Raw genomic sequence first — 20,283 nt, forward strand, 5'->3', positions numbered from 1 at the left:
CTTTGCTTGTATACCACACTGACTGAAAAACATGTTATTATAAATCAGTCCTAGGCAGTGTAATTGACTAATCCCAATGTCATACCATGGATCTGAACTTGTGACCTCAGTTTCAAGACTTCACTGTCTACCCACAATCTCTTATTCACTTCATTGACTATGCCTCAATATAGGTGGCCAGTCAGTATTCTTCATGAGTACTTTACAGTAAACTTGCATATCCCCCATCTGTATTTCTATTTTAATTTTAACAACATTTTTTTTTCCTTTCATGTGATGTTTGGATAGTAACTCAATTTTTATTCACTGTCTGATCATCAAACCCCTGGTGTCACAATGGAAAAAAGGGACAGTCTGCACACAGGTTGAATTATAAATGTATGCATAACACCAGTTATATTAGGAACACAAAAATCCTGTTGCGTATAGCTGAGGTCTTGGGAATCAATTCATGGGGACTCTACATAGTTTGACCATGCAAACTGTCCTGTCAAACAACAGTCTGTCTGGCATGTATTTTTTTAAAATGTTGTGATAACTCTCACTAGTGTTCCTTCCCATGCATTCATATGTACATTTGCAAACGTCCATTCTTTTATTTTTTGAGCTAGCCGTATTCATCACAGGAGCATCATGTGCAAGACAGTAAGGAAACCTTGGAAATGACACTAAAGAGTATGCTAACACACACACATACACAACCACATTGGACCATTGTAGAATTAGCAGTCATTATGAAATTCTCAGTTTTTGTGATGTGGGAGACAGGTGGAGTACTTGGTGGGGGGGAGTGAGAGGTAGAAGAGAGGTAGTGATAACGACAAGCTATGAATCCTGATCTCTGATCTTTTGTGCCAGAAGCACAAGCCACTGTACCACTGTGTCGGTCTATGGTTAAGAACAACAAAGGAAAAACGAGGGCTTAGGCTTATAGTGTGCCCTGTACTGCATAGGGGTCGTGTTCAGGACTAACTCCAGTCTTCGTCATGATACTACTAGGATAGGCTTCAGCCACCATGACCTTGATTTACAACATTGTACAATAACCAGATTCTAATACTGGATAGATTTGTTTGTGTGAAACCCTGTTGCTACAATTCTAAATATAAGTGAATATAAAAATTGCTATTATATTTCTGAAGCGGCCTTCAGGAGCAATTTTTATATACACTCTCATGTCTGCACTGGCTTTCTCTGTGTTAGGATTTTGTCTTTGTTTATTTAGTTTTTTTATAAATTTTATAGTCTTTCTGTTTGTTTGTTCTCTGTTTATGTTTATTGTAATAATTATAATTATATCATGGCCACCTTCCCCACTATTAATGTTGTAGGGCCCTGAGGTGTGAGCTAAGGAGGCCAACATAAACCCACTGTTGGCCACATTTAAGATTTTTTTTTGTTTGGATTTTGATTTGGCTATTCATGTGCTTCCTCTTTTTATGCACTTGTAAAATTGACTTTATTACCTTTAGAAAAAGTGTGTTTTTATTATATTTTGGACTATTTACATTTTTTGTAGTAATTTCTTGCCCTTAAAAATTGTTAAGCTGTCATTTTGGGAGTTTCTAAGGTCAAGGAATTCAGTGGTTTCATTCATTTTTGTTTTGATACATTTTCTTTTAATACTTCATTTTTAATTATTTTTGTCCCACGATGCCAAACTGTTTTTATATAAATGCCACCATTTTTGTTGTGCAGTTGCTGGGTTGTTGCCAGGCTTAACAGTCAGAGTTGTGCATCGTGTGATGCCATCGCCACAACGATGTAGATGTTGGCATCATGCATTTTTAGAATCCCCTGAATATTCAGATTACTTAAAATGTTTTGATGCATTTTTAGGAATATTTCTTTTTCAATTCTTTCTCAAACAATGGCATATTGTTTTTGTATAAATGCTGCCATTTTTCTTGTGCAGTTGCTGGACTTCAAGATCGAAGGTGTATGTTGCATGATATAATCATTGCCATTATGGTATGAAGGTTGGAATCAAGCATTTCTGAATCATCTGAGTATTCAGACTATTTCTAAGAACTTTTCTTGCAGCTTATATTCATTTTATCTCTTGGCTTTGACTGGTTTTGGTTTCCTGACCTCAATTCTTGTCTCTCAAATTGGCAAATAAATTTTAATTGACTTTTTTGGCTCCTGCCCCAATAACAGCATACTTTTTGACATTGATTTCTACTTCAAGTTTTGGGCTCTGTTTAAAATACTCAACCTTAGGTTGCTTAACTGACTTTTTTTGTTCTTTGGGAATGGGGATTTTATGGTTCCCCTATCCCTTTTTAAGTTTGTAAACTTGGCCTTGTTTTTGCATTTATATAGGCTGTAATTGTGTTCTTGAGTTTCTGGGTCAGACTTGCTTAATGTTTTTAGGCATCATGGGAGCTGTGAGATCTAGTTTTGAGGTAAGTGCCATATTTGAGTTTTGAGGCCTAAAAATTTGTAAAACTCTGAGTACACTAATTTCCTATGACATCCCAAAGATGTGCATATTAAGTTGTTATTCTACATTGGTCCAGAAAGAATAAGTGTGGCTGTAAACATAAAAATAAAAAAACAGAAGCCTCATTCAAGGTTGGTTCTTAACTTGGCCCCTATAATTTGGTGATTAAATTTAGCACCCACCAATATTGAACTGTAGTAAGTAGCTGAAAATATAGTTTGTTACAAATCCAAGGTTCTGTGTGTTTCAAACACCTAAGTGTTGGTTGAAAAGGGGGAAAAAACAATGTAATGAACATTGGAGAGAATGAAATTCATTGGGGGTTACATGTTTTGCATAAATTGAATATTCTTTCACACTAGCAGTTCCACCCAGGTTTGTAACTCTCCTTTTTTTTTTCAAGCCATGGAATTAACACGGGTAGGTGAATTAGTATACATTGCAGTTTTTTTGAAAGTTGACAAATAACAGGAGCACAATGAGCAGTCTCCAAAAAACACATAAACTAAGAGGCCTGTTTCATTAAGTAAATGGACATTGCAATAAAAAATAAGCACTTATTGATTGTTGTTGACATATTTTCAAAATGTCCTGCCAGTACATCCTGTTTACTTAACAGGAAACTGTAAATGAAACTCCTGCTGTATGCAAAAGTTAAACAGGACTCCCATACTGCTTACTTACTGTCAAATAAGGTTGATCCTTTTAAGTGGGTTCACTCCATCCTACATCCATTTCAGTCTACTTTTATACTACATAGAATTTACATTAGAATAAAAGTGAGTTACATCCAAGGTGAGAAAAATCTTAACACTGTAAAGGCATCTGGCAACCCCTTCCTTCCATTGGGCAGACAAGGCTTTTGAGAACTGCACCAAGTGGCATGGGAAGTAACTCTAGGGATCTAACTGTTTACATACAGTAAAACCTAAATATTATTTTAAAGATATCGAGCGTCTCCAATATCACATATGTTACAGCCATTACGACAGACAGGCCACCAGCAATAAATACGTACAATGCAAGAAAAATTGTATACAGTAAAATGTATGTACAGTGACACTAAACTATGTACATGTAATAAGTACTGTAGGTAAATAATTAATTATGGTTACTCACCAACAATGACACAACGACTTGTCCGATAACGATGAGTTTAATTTTACTGCACTACAAAGGATAGCGTTACAGCTTTTCTAAAGGAGCCTCTTCAGGCGACTGTTTAGCACTGCCGTTGTACTTCTTCCATCACTCTTCAATCCAAATCCCTAAAGCAGATTCCATCCAGACTACTGCCTTATCACGTCCACTTGCAACTCGTTTTGCACCCTGGTTAAAGGACACTGTGGCCGTAGATCTTATATGCTTTTCCTCCTTTTTAAATAAAAAGAATTGTGGACTCATTGATGCTGTAATGGTGTCCTGCAGCGGTGTAGCTGTTTCCTTCCTTCAACATATCCAAAACGTTTACCTTTTCTGCAGTCATTTGCATCTTCTGTTGGCGCTTGGACACGGCTCCTGCAGCAGTAGCAGTAACGTGCGTTAATGAGGAATGAGTGAGATTAGACTTCCTGGTTAATGCAGCACTCCGTCGCTGAGCCAATCAGCAGCACACAGGAACTTAACCGAAAGCTCTGATTGGGTAGCTTCTCAGCCATCCGCCAATAGCGTCCCTTGTTTGAATTCAAAGGCGTCCCTTGTTTGAATTCAAATGGGCAAATCGACTGAGGAAGCACACGTACTGTAGACCGCAGACATCCGTGAAGCAGTGAAAAATCCGCGATATATATTCACATATGCTTACATTTAAAATCCGCGATGGAGTGAAGCCGCGAAAGACGAAGCGCGATATAGCGAGGGATCACTGTACTACAGTGAAGACCAGTAGGACTTTTTTCTGTTGCCTTTTGTTGACTAAAGTAACCAAAGCATGAATATTTGATCTGAGACATTAATGTGATCAATGTATGTGTGTGTGTGTATATGTATGTTCCAGCATAACTTCCGAATTGCTGGAGCAATTATCATGAAACTTGGTACACATGTTTCTCATTGGTCGACTAAAAATACTGTAGGGTGAAATCAACCCTAACCCACCCCCATCTGGGTAGGGTGGGGTGTGATCTTGTGGTCTTGTATGCATGTTATCATTCAGTTGACACTTGGAACGACCACCAGAGGGCGAACTGGAGAGTGACTACCAGCATTCTTTATGTTTGAGCACCACCGCACCCCTGTTGCTTTTGAAATTAAATAGAGTTTGCCGGTTCTGAGCATCAACTGGATGATAACATACATACAAGACCACAAGACAAGCACATTAGTGAGTCTTCATTGTTTGTTAATTTATTATTATGTTTTTCTCAAACAATTAAAAAAAACCCAAAAACTTTATTTTCCTCCTGGGCAACGCCAGGTATTTCAGCTAGTACTGAATACAAAACTATTATGGATGTTTAGTGAGTATGTTTTATTATAAAAGCCCTAAACCTTTAGACACACAGACTCAACAATATGACAAGTCCTCTGTCAACTTAAGTGGTTTTATATCTTTTTGGAAAGCTGGTTTTTGAAAGCAACTGCACTAGCCAATTTTTCCTCAGGGCCCCTTTTGTTCAGATGATTGCTAGCAGTAAACTGATTGTCTACAAGGAAATCATTACACCACTTTTGACAAATTAACATTGAATGCATCTTTCCAGTATGAGACTCTGCTGGTGTGTCCTGGTGACATGTGCTGAACAAGTGCCTCCAAACCTTGTTATTCTATGGCCAGTCCCAGAATGTGTTTAACAGAGTTATATGCAGATTCTGCAGCAATCACTCTTATTTCCACTGTGCTTTTTTTGTACCCTAAAAGAAATCTTTTACTACATATCCCATTCAACTTTCCTTTTTTTTGTTATGCGAATAAAAAACAGCAATGCCAAAAAATCTAACTTCCCACTTACTAATTGCCCCTAACTTGTATTCCCATGAAAGTAAAATAAATAAATGAATGACGGGTGTTCCTAATGAACTTGAGCCAGATGGTACATCACTGTGTATAAATCCTGTCAAAACTAACACTTGATAAATTATCCAGAATTCTTCTTTCAGTGTCTTAGAGTATTTAGAGTAGTTGATTTCTACAGATTACATGATTATTTTCTTTCATTTCTGTTGCTTTTATACCGTGGTCTACTGTATCCTGGTTAGTGGTGTGGAAAGCTCCTCAGCCTGAATACTGGCGGGTGTCCCAGGCACTGGTATAATCATCTGTGTGGTGATGCTGAGCTCTGCGGACTGGCTTGGGGGTTGCAAGAACTGTGCCTTCCATCTCGTCTGGAACTAGTGTGCAATATAAAAATAGAAATGTGTTTTGCATTTGACTATTTGCAAATTTTGTACAATTTGACTGTTTTTTGTTTTCTTGCTTTTTAGAGGTTTGTCTATATCATATTTAAAAGTTCAATTAAAAAGGTTATCTCTTAAAATGCATAATCAGGAACAATGTCAACACAGGAACAATAAAAAGAACTGTTGTGAGCAGTCAGAGAAAGTTTTATTTTATGTACTGAAAACAGTGAACACTGTAGCTAAGCTTTGAGAACAACAGCCCTAAATAATGCACAACGAATTTAGGACTAAGAGCATCAATTTTGGAAATTCTTTTGGCACATTAAACATAAATTAAAATAAGCTGGATGCACAATAAAAAGAAGAGCAAACTCTATCCTTTCAGGTCTAGAAAATACATTAAAAAATATGAATGATTACATTATATGGAAAGAAAAGAAAGATAGACAAGTTGTTAGGTTCAAGGGACTTTTTTATAAATAACTGGGTAAAAGAGCTGACATTCTTATTCTTTGGGAGATTATCCATATCTGAAATGACATTTCTAACCTTCTATTCTTATCACAGTGTACTGTATGTATGCTGTATAATCTAGTTTTTTTTAATGAATATGTATATTCCTGATAAGCTCAACAACAGTTTCTTGTTATAAAAGAGGGAATGAAAGTAAAACAAATGTAAAAATATAATAATAATTTGAGCTCAGTTGCATGAAATAGTACGATCAAAGCTTTTATTTGTTTTGCACATAAAGTAGTGAGCTATCATTGTGCAGGTCAGTGGTGAGATTAAAGTTTAAAAATAGATAATGTACAAGGGGAAATATCAGATTAACGTTTCTTTATAACTTGCAGCTCAACTTTCAAAGATATCAACTGACATAGAGATAAACTAAAGAGAATAATTATTTTTCCACCTTATCAGAAACCTGATGTTAGGGAAGTGGCCATTATTAACATTAGTATGGCAGATTAGGTGGTGTGCAGGATCAGAACCCAGATCTATTGGCCACAGATATATTTATTGTATTCAAAGTGGGGAGCGACTTGTTTGCCTTTTAATTCTAAGCATACCTACCTATAGTAAACAGTATATAATATGTAGAAAATGCAGTATATAGTGGGCTTACTGCAAACTAGATTAAGTACCTCTGGACTTTACAGTTTTTAATAATATTTATCCAAAAAAGAGGCCAAGGGTGAAAAAGTAACATTTAAACAATCACATTAATAACATCTGGCCTCTTTCTTCTTGACCTGCCTACATAGACTTTTTTTTCCCTTATCCACTGGGAAGGGTAGTTTGTCTGCATCCTTGCACCACAAATAAGCAGCCTTCTTCACACTTCTGTCTTTCTCTCTCTTTTCTATCTTCTCTTCACTGAGTGTAGGCCTTCTTTCCATTGACTTCACATCCTGACTCTAGAGTCAGTAACCCACTTACAGTCAGCAGACATTAAACCCCACCAAGAATTTACTCTTAAGAGGCACTTCTTAAATCATTGGCAAGTCTACCATACAAAGGTTATTTCATAACCTATTAGCAACATTGCGGCTGATGGAAGGCTATGAAGCGGTTTAATGGCCTGCCCAATCTATCTCTGAGAAGAGAATTACAATTTAGTTGCTGTGCTGGACATGCACTGTCCCATAAAAACATTTTTAAACACAATGAAGCATATATGGGCACTTAGCACTTGAATATTGGTGAAAGATCATATTCATGGTCATAAATACCCTCATATGGGTTGCCAGTAGTGAGTGTATTCTGGAGTTGCCAAACAGATGTTTTTGTTTGATGATGAGTTTATCTCATTTTCCCATTATTTCATGAAAGGCTTGGAAAATGGGGTCTGAATGAACTGAGTCCAAGAGTTAAATAGTAGTTAAATAGTAGAAAAGATGGTTGAATGGTGGTGCCTGTCCAATTGAAAATCCTAAGACTCAGTGATATACTCAAGTATGAATAGCCATTCAACTGAAATAGCAGGACCTTTATATAATGTTAGGAGATGGACCTCCAGGGTTAACTGAGAGATGTATTGGCAGCTTCAGGAAATAGTGACTTTAGTATAGAAGAAATATGGAGTGTCCATAAAGATTGACTTTTTGGTAGTTTAAGATGGGTCCTGACATCCTAGAAAGGCAAAGCAGAACACCTCAGAACATGTATGGAAAAGCTGACCTTATTTGAGGATATTATTGGCAGAAGAAACATGATGAGGAATTTCTGCGAATCCATACTTGTGAGTGCTCAAAGCATCCAGATAGCCTTAGCACTCCTTCAATTATAGTGGACTTGTACAATTTATCCTTACTAGTTCAGATTTGTAGTTATTGTTACAATCACATTACTATTATTACTGTTGCTCTGACATCACATGTGATGAAGACCATGGAGAGGCTGCTGCTTTACCACCTGAGACCACAGGTTCAACACGCCCTCGACCCTCTGCAGTTTGCATATCAGGAGAAGGTGGGAGCAGAGGATGCCATCATCTATATGCTACATCGATCCCTCTCCCACTTGGATAGAGGCAGTGGTGCTATGAAAATTATGTTTCTAGACTTCTCTAGTGCCTTCAATACAATCCAACCTCTGCTCCTTAGGGACAATGGGAGTAGATTCATACCTAGTGGCATGGATCGTGGACTATCTTAAAGACAGACCTCAGTATGTGCGTCTTGGGAACTGCACGTTTGACATTGTGGTCAGCAACACAGGAGCGCCACAAGGGACTGTACTTTCTCCGGTCCTGTTCAGCCTATATACATCGGACTTCCAATACAACTCGGAATCCTGCCACGTGCAAAAGTTCGCTGATGACACTGCTATTGTGGGCTGCATCAGAAGTGGGCAGGAGGAGGAGTATAGGGACCTAATGAATGAGTTTGTTAAACGGTGCGACTCAAACCACATACACCTGAACACCAGCAAAACCAAGGAGCTGGTGGTGTATTTTAGGAGGCCCAGACCCTCATGGACCCCGTGATCATCAGAGGTGACTGTGTGCAGATGGTGCAGACCTATAAATACCTGGGAGTGCAGCTGGATGATAAATTAGACTGGACTGCCAATACTGATGCTCTGTGTAAGAAAGGACAGAGCCGGTTATACTTCCTTAGAAGGCTGGCGTCCTTCAACATGTGCAATAAGATGCTGCAGATGTTCTATCAAACGGTTGTGGCGAGCGCCCTCTTCTACGCGGTGGTGTGCTGGGGAGGCAGCATTAAGAAGAAAGACGCCTCACACCTGTACAAACTGGTGAGGAAGGCAGTCTCTATTGTTGGCATGGAGCTGGACAGTTTGACATCTGTGGCAGAGCAACGAGCGCTCAGCAGGCTCCTATCAATTATGGAAAATCCACTGCATCCACTAAACAGTCATCTCCAGACAGAAGAGCAGCTTCAGCGACAGACTGCTGTCACTGTCCTGCTCCACTGATAGACTGAGAAGATTGTTCCTCCCCCAAACTATGCGACTCTTCAGTTCCACCCGGGGGGGTAAACATTAACATTATACAAAGATATTGTCTGTTTTTTACCTGCATTATTATCAGGTAATAACAATTTAATATTGTTTTTTGTATCAGTAAGGTGCTGCTGGAGTATGTGAATTTCCCCTTGGGATTAATAAAGTATCTATCTATCTATCTATCTATCTATCTATCTATCTATCTATCTATCTATCTATCTATCTATCTATCTATCTATCTATCTATCTATCTATCTATCTATCTATCTATCTATCTATCTATCTATCGGTGAAGCTTAATTTCAGAACAAAAGTGAATATTCTATTTTAAGAGTTGCACCATTGCTGTTCGTAAATGAGCTTGTAATATGGGCAGGAAAACAAGATGGTGTCAACATAAGAATCAGTATTACTAAATCTGAAATCATGGTTCTCTTTGGGATAATAATGGCTTACTCCCTAAATGAGAGGTGAAGTAGCTACCCCAGGTGAAAGAATGTTAAGCATGTCAAATACATTTTGTCAAGAGACAGTAGGCAATGCATTGGCTTGATTTCTGTGCATATTGTTCTGGATAGTGATTGTATAATAGCCAGTAATCTGAGGATTCACCACCCTTTAAAGTGCTTGTATTCACCTATGATCAATAGTGCTGTTGAAGAAATAATATCCCATGTATAAATGATCAAAATGGGATTTGTACATGGAGTTTTAGGTGGGGTTGTGCAGAGTGGTCTACAGGCTGGTGACCTAAATGCAAACCCAGTTTATGCTGAAAGGATATATCTCTTAACTGTCCTAACCTGCTGCTAGGCAAAGAAAAATATGGTCTGATATGCTCAGCAAGTTTCCACTGCAAATCTGACCAGGACAATGAGATAAAGATGACATAAAATGGGATGTGAGATGATATAATAGAGCAGCATGGTACTAAAGTGAGTAAATTCATTATTATGTGTCTGTAGGTGGCTCCCCATCCAACATCACCGTTCTTTGTGAATCAAAGAGTCCAATGCAGTTGTGCATTTTCATGATGCCTGGCACCAATACAAGTTCCAATCATGAAATTGTTAACGGGTGTATACACAAATCTTTTGCATTTGTATTGTGGGTATCATAGATCTCAGATAAGCACTTGCAGCATTTCACATCATGAAGGGTGTGAAAAGCTAAACTTTCAAAATGTAATTCATTCTACTCAGGCTTGCCAGTTCAGCAGTCAACAGGACTAACAAAGAATCAAGTATTAAAACACACAAGTAAAAACAAGAATTTGTGTGCATTTGGAAACCCACTTAATGGGTCAAACAGGGGAAACAAATAAAGAATTCAAATTCTTTCACAGATTTACTGCTATTTATTTTCAGTGATGGCAAAATAACAGCTGTGCATGTCAACTTTTATTTCAAGCTGAGATATTGGCACACCTAAATTAAAAGTCCTGTAATGTGCTTCATCTGCTGATCATGCATTGTGCTAATCTGGGTTTTGTGGTGGCTGAATTGTAGTCACATGTGTCTGCTTTTATTTTTATAAAAATTTTTAAAACTGTTAGGTTAATGGTCATAATAGCAATGAATCCTATACACAAGAAATGCCTAATTACCATACAGTGCACATAAGACAGAATAATTTACAACCTAATTTCTAATGTAACCTATCAACTACTTTTTTTGGTACTATTCAACATGTTTTCTTCAACCCCCTAAACAAAGAATATTTCTGGGATGAATGTTGCATTTTATTACGAAAATATATATGCACCATGTGTGTGACAGAGTGCAAATGGGCAACTTCCTCAGGGTCATATGGTGAGACTTCAGTGTTGATCTATATTGGGCAGGCACTATAAAAATTCATTAAGCCAGTACAAGCTCTTTCTTCATATGAATGTGGTCACATTTCTTATGGTGTCATGTTAGTTGATCACATGTTTAGCATTGATTTAAGAATTTAACTCATACCAGAATATACAGCACCCATATTTTTGTGTTGATCTGAACCACTTGCTAGAAAGTACGTCAGTTCTAAAACAAGAATGGCAGTTTTCCGTTTAACAAAACCTCAATATAAGTGGTTAGAATACATTTAACATTTATATGCATTGTTTACTGTATTAACATTTGTATACTTTTAGCTATTAGTTGACAAAATGACTGAAACAGTTCTGATTAGCTGGCTAATGGTGATGTCACACTCAGGTCTTGTACATGAGCAAATCTGAGTATTGTTTCTTCTGATAGGACTGGGTCAACTGAAGAATGTGTGATTGGACTAAGTAACATTTGACTACCTGCTGATGCATTGATTTTTATTAACATCCAAAAGACATGCGGGTAAGGATGGTATGGAATGAGTGAGTCACGGTGTGTGTGACTGAGTATGCCCTACGATAAACTGCCAACCCATGTAATCATTTGTAATTTTTTATATGAATATATTGATATGGATTTTAAAACGTTACTAGAGACATGAGTTGGAAATTGTAGCTATGACACGTGTGACACATTGTTTCCATGTTTGGTCTCTTGAACTGTTAACTTTTCTAACTTGCAATCAATAAATAAATCAAAAAGAAATAAAAATAATATTGATTTCTGCCTTATACCCAATACCCCTGGAATTTGTTCCAGTTTCTTCTCACCCTGAATTAGAACTTAAACATTAGGAAAATGAATGAGTACATAAAAATGTAATACCCTAATTGTGTTCTGCATCTACTCTTACCTTCACTGATTCAGCACAGTCATCTGCTTACATATTGATAGCATTCACATTTCTGCCAATCCAAAACCATTAACATTTAAAAATGTTAATTTACTGTTATATTGAAAGTATATTAATTAATTAATAAGTTGCTAAAAAACTGTAAGATGTGGGAATTTTCCAAAACTATTTTTCCATGACCTACCCTAAAACCTTTAGGGTCTGAGACAGTTATAAATGAACAGATGTGTTTATCTTTTCGATTCACTTCACTTCACCAAAGGTAATGGACTTGTTTATTTCTTGTACCTAAGTGATATGGCTGAGATTTGGATTTGGTCAAACACCACCATGTCTACTGTATATACTGTACATAACTTGACCGCAAAGAAAAGGACTTTTATGTGACTGTTACACAACTTTTTGGTATTTGGACCCATAAGATATAAATTTACTACCCTTGTCTTTTTTATATAAATTAAGGAACTGTGAGTTTATTCATGTTTCATGAATTAAATAACTGAATGTAGTAATTTTGCATTGTAATAATATTCATGCATTTCCTTCCTATTGTTACTTTTTTATTTACAGAAACTTAAAATTTCTACTGTTAAGTTTGCAAACAATACAGAGCTACATTTTAAAACAAATTGCAAGAAGCTTAGGTTATAGTTTAACCCAAAAAAGCAGCTGGTGTAAGGTAAATAGAGTAAGATTTACAACATTACAAGATTTACAAGATTTGGTAAGTTTGTACTTTGGGATGCTAGTTGAGTCACAGTCAAGGGATACAGTACTGTAACATAACGGATGAAACTAAACTGAGTCCCTTTTTCCCTTTTATAGATGCAGAAAAAAATTAAATAACTAACATTTATTTTTCATTATGCCTTTGTGTCAAGTGTCAAGAAATTGGCTTCATAAAGCCATGTGCTTGTTGAGGTAACTGAATGTTCTTGGCTAACTCTGAAAATCCATTTTAAAATGGCAAAATTTTTCGTCAGGGATCTAATGTTCCAGTGTGAACTAGAACGGGACCAGAAGCATAACGAAAAGTCTAGGGTGTTAGGGAGGTGTTTAAAATGTACTCTTAGTACAACTGTTGATTAAAAAGCAGATTGTGGAAGTGATGTGCAAAAACTGATCTACAAAGTAAGGTAGTGTTACATAATGTATCTCGAGTAACACAATAACAAAATAAATGTTGGGTAAAATAAACAACTGTTCTGCTGCAAATGAATGTCATATTTTGCCTTAGAATTAGAACTTTTTCAAATATTTTCAAATTATATTCATATAGTGACTTTCGATCTGACAGTCCTAGGAGACATCAGTATCTAAGACATGTGATCGATGTTTTTCATGCACATCTGTGTAAAATATCTAGACAAAATATAATTGTTTCAAACAGCAAAGTTATTTTAAAACATCTGTGATTTGCCTCATATCAAATGTACGCACATGTGTACAGTATTTCAATAAAATATTTGAATTTGAATTACTTTAACTAATGTGAATAATTTCATGCAAATAAAGTTACTTTTAACATTTGCCCACCATCTGTTGGTGAAAGTGAAAATTACTATTGCTTCTAATAGTGCCAAAAGAAAAATGTAAAATGGATAAGATTAAACAAATGGAAATGATTTGTTTTTGCATAGTAGTTATTGTGAGATAAAGAGTTGGAAATGTTGCCAGGGTTTTATATAACCTAATCTGTGACAAATTGTCAAAAACTTATTAATTTGTGAAAGTAAGAATTCAATGCTTAAAAAATTGAGTGTAACAAAGAAAAGACATGATCTAGAAACATATATATCATTGTCTGTAGTGCAATAACCCGTTCTTCCTAAGTGTACTTTTCATTATTATATGTGATGCTTTTTCATGTGTGTACTGATGCTATGTTGCATTTCTTCTTGCCGCTCCGTCAGTTGTGTATGTTGTTGAGATAGCTCAAGATGCACAAAGTGACCTGTAACTTCCAATAAACCACACTGAAATTCTCATTAATGTGATGTTGCGATAATTAAGTGTCAAATGCTGAGCTTATCGGTATGCACCTTTCTCTACCCATGTGTCATAAAAATCTTAGGTGCTTTTTCAGAGGTTTTGTTCAGTCAAAGACTTAATGTACTTATGCAAGTATTATTATTATTGTGCAACTGAAAGACAAAATACAAACCTATATCAGATAAAATAAGTGTTGCTTTCTTTTTAAGTATTTGTTGTGAGTTTATCTGTATGTTATCTCCTCTAATGAGTAAGTTTCTAGCTAGCACAACCTGTACCAAATACTTTCCTGCGATACATTTTAAGCTGTCTTATCTGGATGTATTTTTACTTTGGGCAAAACTTTACTACAGGTATTGTGACACCAGAGAGATTTATTGTGGTGAGAAACTGAATTTTGATATTACCAGTTTTTACAGAACAATAATGATGCACTTTAATCTGTAAAGATATACGTAGACTCAAAATGCTTTCAGTCATATTTATGGGCAATGAAAGAGTGCCATTTTGATGTGTGGTACCACAATTTTACTACCCTAGTTGTAAGTTCTAATTGGGATATCCTTGGAATGGAGCGTTCACATTCTTCTTACATCCACTTGGTTTCACCTAAAGGCTGAGACTTGAGTTTTCAGCAGAGGGATCTTTTTTTGCATGTGCGTGCAAAGCAAATTGCCATCTCAGGAGTTGTGCGGTGGTTGTGTTCATTATGTTTTACCACTAATACATTTGGCTTTTCTTCCCTTGAGAATCCTTGCTCATATCCTTGCTGCATTACCTAGCTGAAGATATCGATACAGTGGTTTGTTCCTTTTTGTTTATGTTTTTCTCAAAAAGCTCAACAAATTTCAGATATGCAAGTACAAAAACCGAAAGCAGCAGGCTTCTTCCACATAGATTCCTGGCTGCAGCAGCTCTCAATTGTCTGGGCACTCGCAAAGTTAGTGGAAGCCTACATTAGCGGGTTTGCTGAAAGAGCACTCTGCTTTGTCTCATCTCTACCACTCTCAGAATTGCCTATCAGCTAGCCTGTCGCCTTGCCTTTTGTTTTGTATTAACGCCAAAGATCTATTGCCTTGCTCTAGGAAAGACCAGCTGCTGTACATCTTCCCTTTTAATACAAGCTGCCTGTCATGCAGATGCTACGATTGCCCCCCCCCTTCCCATCTCAGTTTTTAATTCAATTTATCATTTTTGTTTTTAATTGTAATATGGAGATGCTTAGATGAGATAGTTCTATTTGTTTCTGATCAGCTAAGCCCTTGGGCTTGCTCTATCTGCCTCGTAATGCCAGCTCTCTTCAAAATTGACACTTAATGAGAAATCTGGCGTACTTTTGCTGATAAGTATAAAAAGCCTTTGTTTCCACTTGTAGTCCCTGCATGTTAATTTGTGTTATAAAATGCTTTACTAACGAGTTTCAACAGCACACAGGGGGAACTCTTGCTGGATTTCGCTCTTTGCTTTGCCTTTCTTTGTTCTGGGTTTATATGATAATCAACGTCAATGGCTAATCTTCAGGGATGGTTTCTATTGAATCGGAGCAACTGAGTTCAAAGACTTGGTATCCAAAAACCAAGATGGAAAAGTGCTCAGTACCAATTCAACTAATTAGATGACAGTCAGCGAGGGTGGAACAGATCCACCTTTTCCTTTTCAAAGGGACAGTGACCTTGAATAACAGCATGTTACATACAGCCCAACCCATTATAGTCATAATCAGTCTCAAGTCCCAGACTGCTGCAGTTATTCTGTATTACTTCTCAATAAGTGCAATGCATAAGCCAAACATCCTGCTGCTTAACACAAATTACTTGTAATGAAAACTTCAACAGTAACTGAAAACTGAGTGTTCAGCACCCAGAAAGGTGGGAGCAGAGGAGTGCAGATTAAATTTAGAGGGTTAAGTTCCACTTTTCAACTTTATCAGGCCCAAGGTGACAAAAAATCCACCAGTGAGTTACCATTCCAGAGACAAAGTGATGAACTTGCCTTCATCCAAGATATCTTAACACATCCTCCAATGATGTTGATCCTTAATCCCAATTTATGGCAAAATGCAGCTGTTTGAGATACCACTGGTCAGCACCACTATCTTAAGGTGTAATTGCTGACCTGGCAGGCAGACTGGTTTTTAATATCCTGCTGTTGTGACTGTGCTGTTATTAAAATATTGTAAACATTTGTGTGAAAGGGGACATTATTGTTTTATGCATTTGTATGAACCACGGCTCTGTAAAAAAAAAAAACATTATCTGTCTTAGTTCCTCATACTCTCTATCATGTAAACACCGGACATTAAAATCCAGACATTTCTCCAAGCTCATCTCTGCAATGAATAGCAGATCAGACTTTTTTGTAAGAGAGAGCGTGAAAGTGTGAGGGCGACATACTCAGAATGTATACTTAATATGAAGGTGCTGGGGTCTGGCATTATGTCTAGAAGCAGAGTTTGCAGTATTTTAGTCTAATCCCAGATGGCTGTATATTTGTTTTCTATTTTTGTTTAGCTTTTAGTTACTTTAGTATATGAATATAATTAAATTTTGTCTGGCAATTTCTTCCATTTCTTATTGTCATCGTAAACTGTATTACATTTTTAAACTATTAAATCTAGACATTAGGAAATAATAATTTAAAGAAAAAGTGCAATGGAAATAATCTCATAATTCATGAAGCTAAAATGTAATAAAAACCATTATTGGTCTACGACTGGAAGTGGATGATGCTGACTGTTTCAGTTTTTGGTCAGAAAATAATAATATGCCATTTCCTTAAATAGTCTTTTTTAATTTCAACAAATAATAATATATTTTTAACTTCCAGACTTGGTATCCTTTAATTGTTGAAGCATCACTCTTTCAGAATATTTTTAAAGTGCTAAATATATGCAGCAGATGAACTGTTTTAAATAAACTCAGTTAAAATGGTAATTAGTTCTATTTAAGTAACTGAAGTCATATTCTGGATTGAAAGAGAAAAAGCAACGGAGAGAAAGAGGAAAAAAAACTTTTTCTAAAGACTGTTATAAAAAAGGTGGGTTTGCAGACTGGAAGTGTAAATCAGTAATGAGCATGTTAAAGAGAGTGTAAGAGTATTTTTGTAATTTGAGGCGTCTGTGAAAAAGCTCAGAATAAAAGATCTGAGCAGTAAGCTACTGTGAAGTTTGCTTGAAGATTTTAAATTGATTATCATTTTTATCAAAGAGTGCTAAACTTTATGCATAAGGATCAACTATTAAATGAGCCTCAGCAAACGTGCTGAAGTAATCATTCTTTTCAATCATAACCAAAATCTGTACTGCTGTAGTGATTCCAAAGCTGCCACTGTGTTAATGTACAAGTCCTTGAATTATCTATTTAGTGCTGTGTGCCAGTAGCAGCTTATAGAAACTGTTTAAGTATGTTAATCTTAAATGTACAGCCATATCTATGTTTTAATCAAACTAACTTTAGCTCAGGCTCTCAGGGTGTTGCAGCACCCCAAATCCCAAACACAACCACACAACACAAGTCTCAGGTTCAAATAAAACAGGTTTATTAACTAAAATACCTTACAAAAGGTTCTTACATGTTGGGTCTCCACCAATATTCTCTTCTCCTCTCTCTTTCTTATTCCTCCACTTCTCCCGATTCTGACTCACCTGGATGAGGTCAAGCGGCTTCCTTTATCTTAGACCCAGGAGTACTTCTGGTGCTAGGGCATAGCCTGATGGAAGCACTTCCATGTCAAACAGAAGTTCCATCAAGTAGGTATCACAAACCCTTACAGCACCCTCTGGCTGCACCTCTGGAACTCAACAAGGCTGCCCCATGGGACTACAGCATGCCTTGTGGGAATCCAAACAGGTAGTGCCACCCATGGATCCTGCCACCTAACGTATTGGAGGAGCATGTAGTCCTGACCAGTTGTCTTCTCATGTCCTTCTATCACATTGGCCTCTATTCAATATATATTGTTTATATAATTTAATCCTGGCTCCTCCCATCCCAATCTGTTAATAAGCAACATTAATTATGCAACAATAATATGAGTAGAGATCAAGAAGAAGCTTGTGGAAAAACAATTAGCCATTTCCCTTTAGTATTTAGAGATGTTGTGCTTTTTTGTCCATTCTGTCATTTTGTGACTGTTTTTGTCTTTTGGCTGTTTGGCTGTTTCTTATTCCTTTTCTTTTGCCTGTGTTTGAGCTGTTTTATTGACTACTCGTTGGATCATATAGCTGAGTGATAAAGCAGCATTTATTTTACCTGCTTGTCATGTTTCTTTTCCAGTTAGATCTGCAATCTTACCATGGCCTTGTGATGTAATGTTTTTTACAAGTAGGCTTTTTTTTTAATAATAGAAACATGTGAATGTTTTCAGGTAAAGATGCAATTGAAATGAGATTTTTATAGGAATCAAGTAGATGAAGTCATCAAAATCAAATTGCTAATTAAAATGTGTGATCTTAGTTCTTCCCTAACTCAATACCAAAGTAAACCTATTATATCCCTTTTTTTAAAGCACTGTTGTCTTTTACATTGAAATTGTAATGAGATTTTACATTAATACAGCTATATTTGGCAAAATAAGCTTTCTGGTACAGCTAGGGAATTTCTGTCACCAAGTATTGGTAGGCCGTATATGTGGTAATGTGTAAATGTTACATGGAAAGACTCAGGGCATGTACATGGCAAGACATCGGTCATAGCGTCTTTTGGTGAACCCTTCAAAATGGCTGGCAAAAGCTTTCCAGGAGTTTAAATTCAATATGTGCATCCAAGGAGTCAGACAAAACCTCTTAAAATCCTTGAAACACTGTACATTCAGGTGTATTGTATTTTGCAAATAAGAAGTAATGGACATTGGAAGTGTAGAAAGACACATTTTATTTTATTATATATCATAAATTCTGCTTCTAGTGCTCAATCACACAAAGTTCCATGAAAACTTCAACCCTCTATTTAATGCTTAGCATTTTCTTTCTATTTTAAACTTTTCTCCTGTTCTTCGGAAACTAAAATGAAAGCTAATGAACTGTTTTCCGCACTTAATTAGGATTTGTATAATCAAGGCTTTGGTTCCAGTTGTCTAATAAACTGCTAGTAATCATGCAGAGCTCTTTAATCTTTTCTTTTGCTGAATGGACAATGACAAACATGTTTTTATTATGCCTTGCCTTTTGTAAAAAAAAGTTTATTTTTAATTGTTTTAGTTTTACAGTATGAAAGGGTTTTTTTTTTTAAACATTAATAATAGGGCAGCAGATCCTATGTTAGTTAGCGATTACTTTTTGAATAAAGTATAGCATAAGAACAAGTTCTTAATGTCCAGTTTTACTTTTATGTAGTGCCTTTTCGACATTTTAACTTGAAGTTTGAGCTATTCAGTTTTGAAGCGTTAACATTTTTACTGAAGGATCACCTGTGATTAAAGTGAAATTGTTGCAGAGGTCTTTATTACTATTATTAATTTATTTTACTTTGTTCAACATATATAAGTATGAATGGGTTTATTTTAGTAAGAATACATTTTGGTTTAAAATGCCTCACTGTTTATGATTAAGATGTGTCTGGAACTCTGTTTTAATGCTTGCTGCTTCAAAGAGACAGAAAGAAAGGCAGCATAATGTAAAATAAAATGAAGAGTTTGCAATGGCTGTATAAAGGCTAGTTTTCTATATCCTTCCTTTTGTAGCTCACTGTGTATTTTTCCCAAAAACCAAAAGTTATTTGATTGTATGGACAATAAGTTACTCACATATAGATGTATCAGTTTTATTTTCATCATTATTGTTTGGCTTATGTCTTTTTCCATAGCAATGAACGAGATCAGCATTTCTGTAAGAGCACAGGCAGTTTAACTGTTCAGGGTCACACAGCAAGATTGGTGTGCTTAGTCATCCCTCGTACTACTTGTGTGTAAGGGTCATTGAAAAATATATTCAAAAAGATATACAAAATGTGCTTAAATGTGCCACTTAATGGCTTACTTTAATAGGTCATTAAGAGTATTTGGACCTCTCTTTGCTGATTTTGTACATTCTTCATGTGTCTGAGAGTTTCAGGAGTTTTCTGCTATTCCCCTCACCCCATAACCCAAATCCCCCACTGATGTTAGGCTAAGTGATAACTCAAAAATGCCCTTTTATGAGTAAAGGTTGGTGACGGTGTGTTTGGCAAAGTCTGCCCTGCAATGGGTTGGCTCCTTATATCCGTAAAGCCTCCCACAGCCGTATCAAGGAAAAAAGATTCAGTAAATGGATGACCCACCCATACCTTTGCTTTTTTTTTTTTGTTCAGTTGTACGTGGAGACAAAGTAC

General features: G+C 36.4%; 1 protein-coding gene across 5 annotated transcripts in view; it reads left to right on the plus strand.

Moving 5' to 3' along the window:
• Positions 1–20,283, plus strand: part of fat3a (FAT atypical cadherin 3a) — a 547,007-nt gene that overhangs the window by 169,066 nt on the left and 357,658 nt on the right. The gene's annotated exons all lie outside the window — the stretch shown is intronic.

Source organism: Erpetoichthys calabaricus, chromosome 4, assembly GCF_900747795.2.
Source record: "Erpetoichthys calabaricus chromosome 4, fErpCal1.3, whole genome shotgun sequence".
NCBI lineage: Eukaryota > Metazoa > Chordata > Cladistia > Polypteriformes > Polypteridae > Erpetoichthys > Erpetoichthys calabaricus.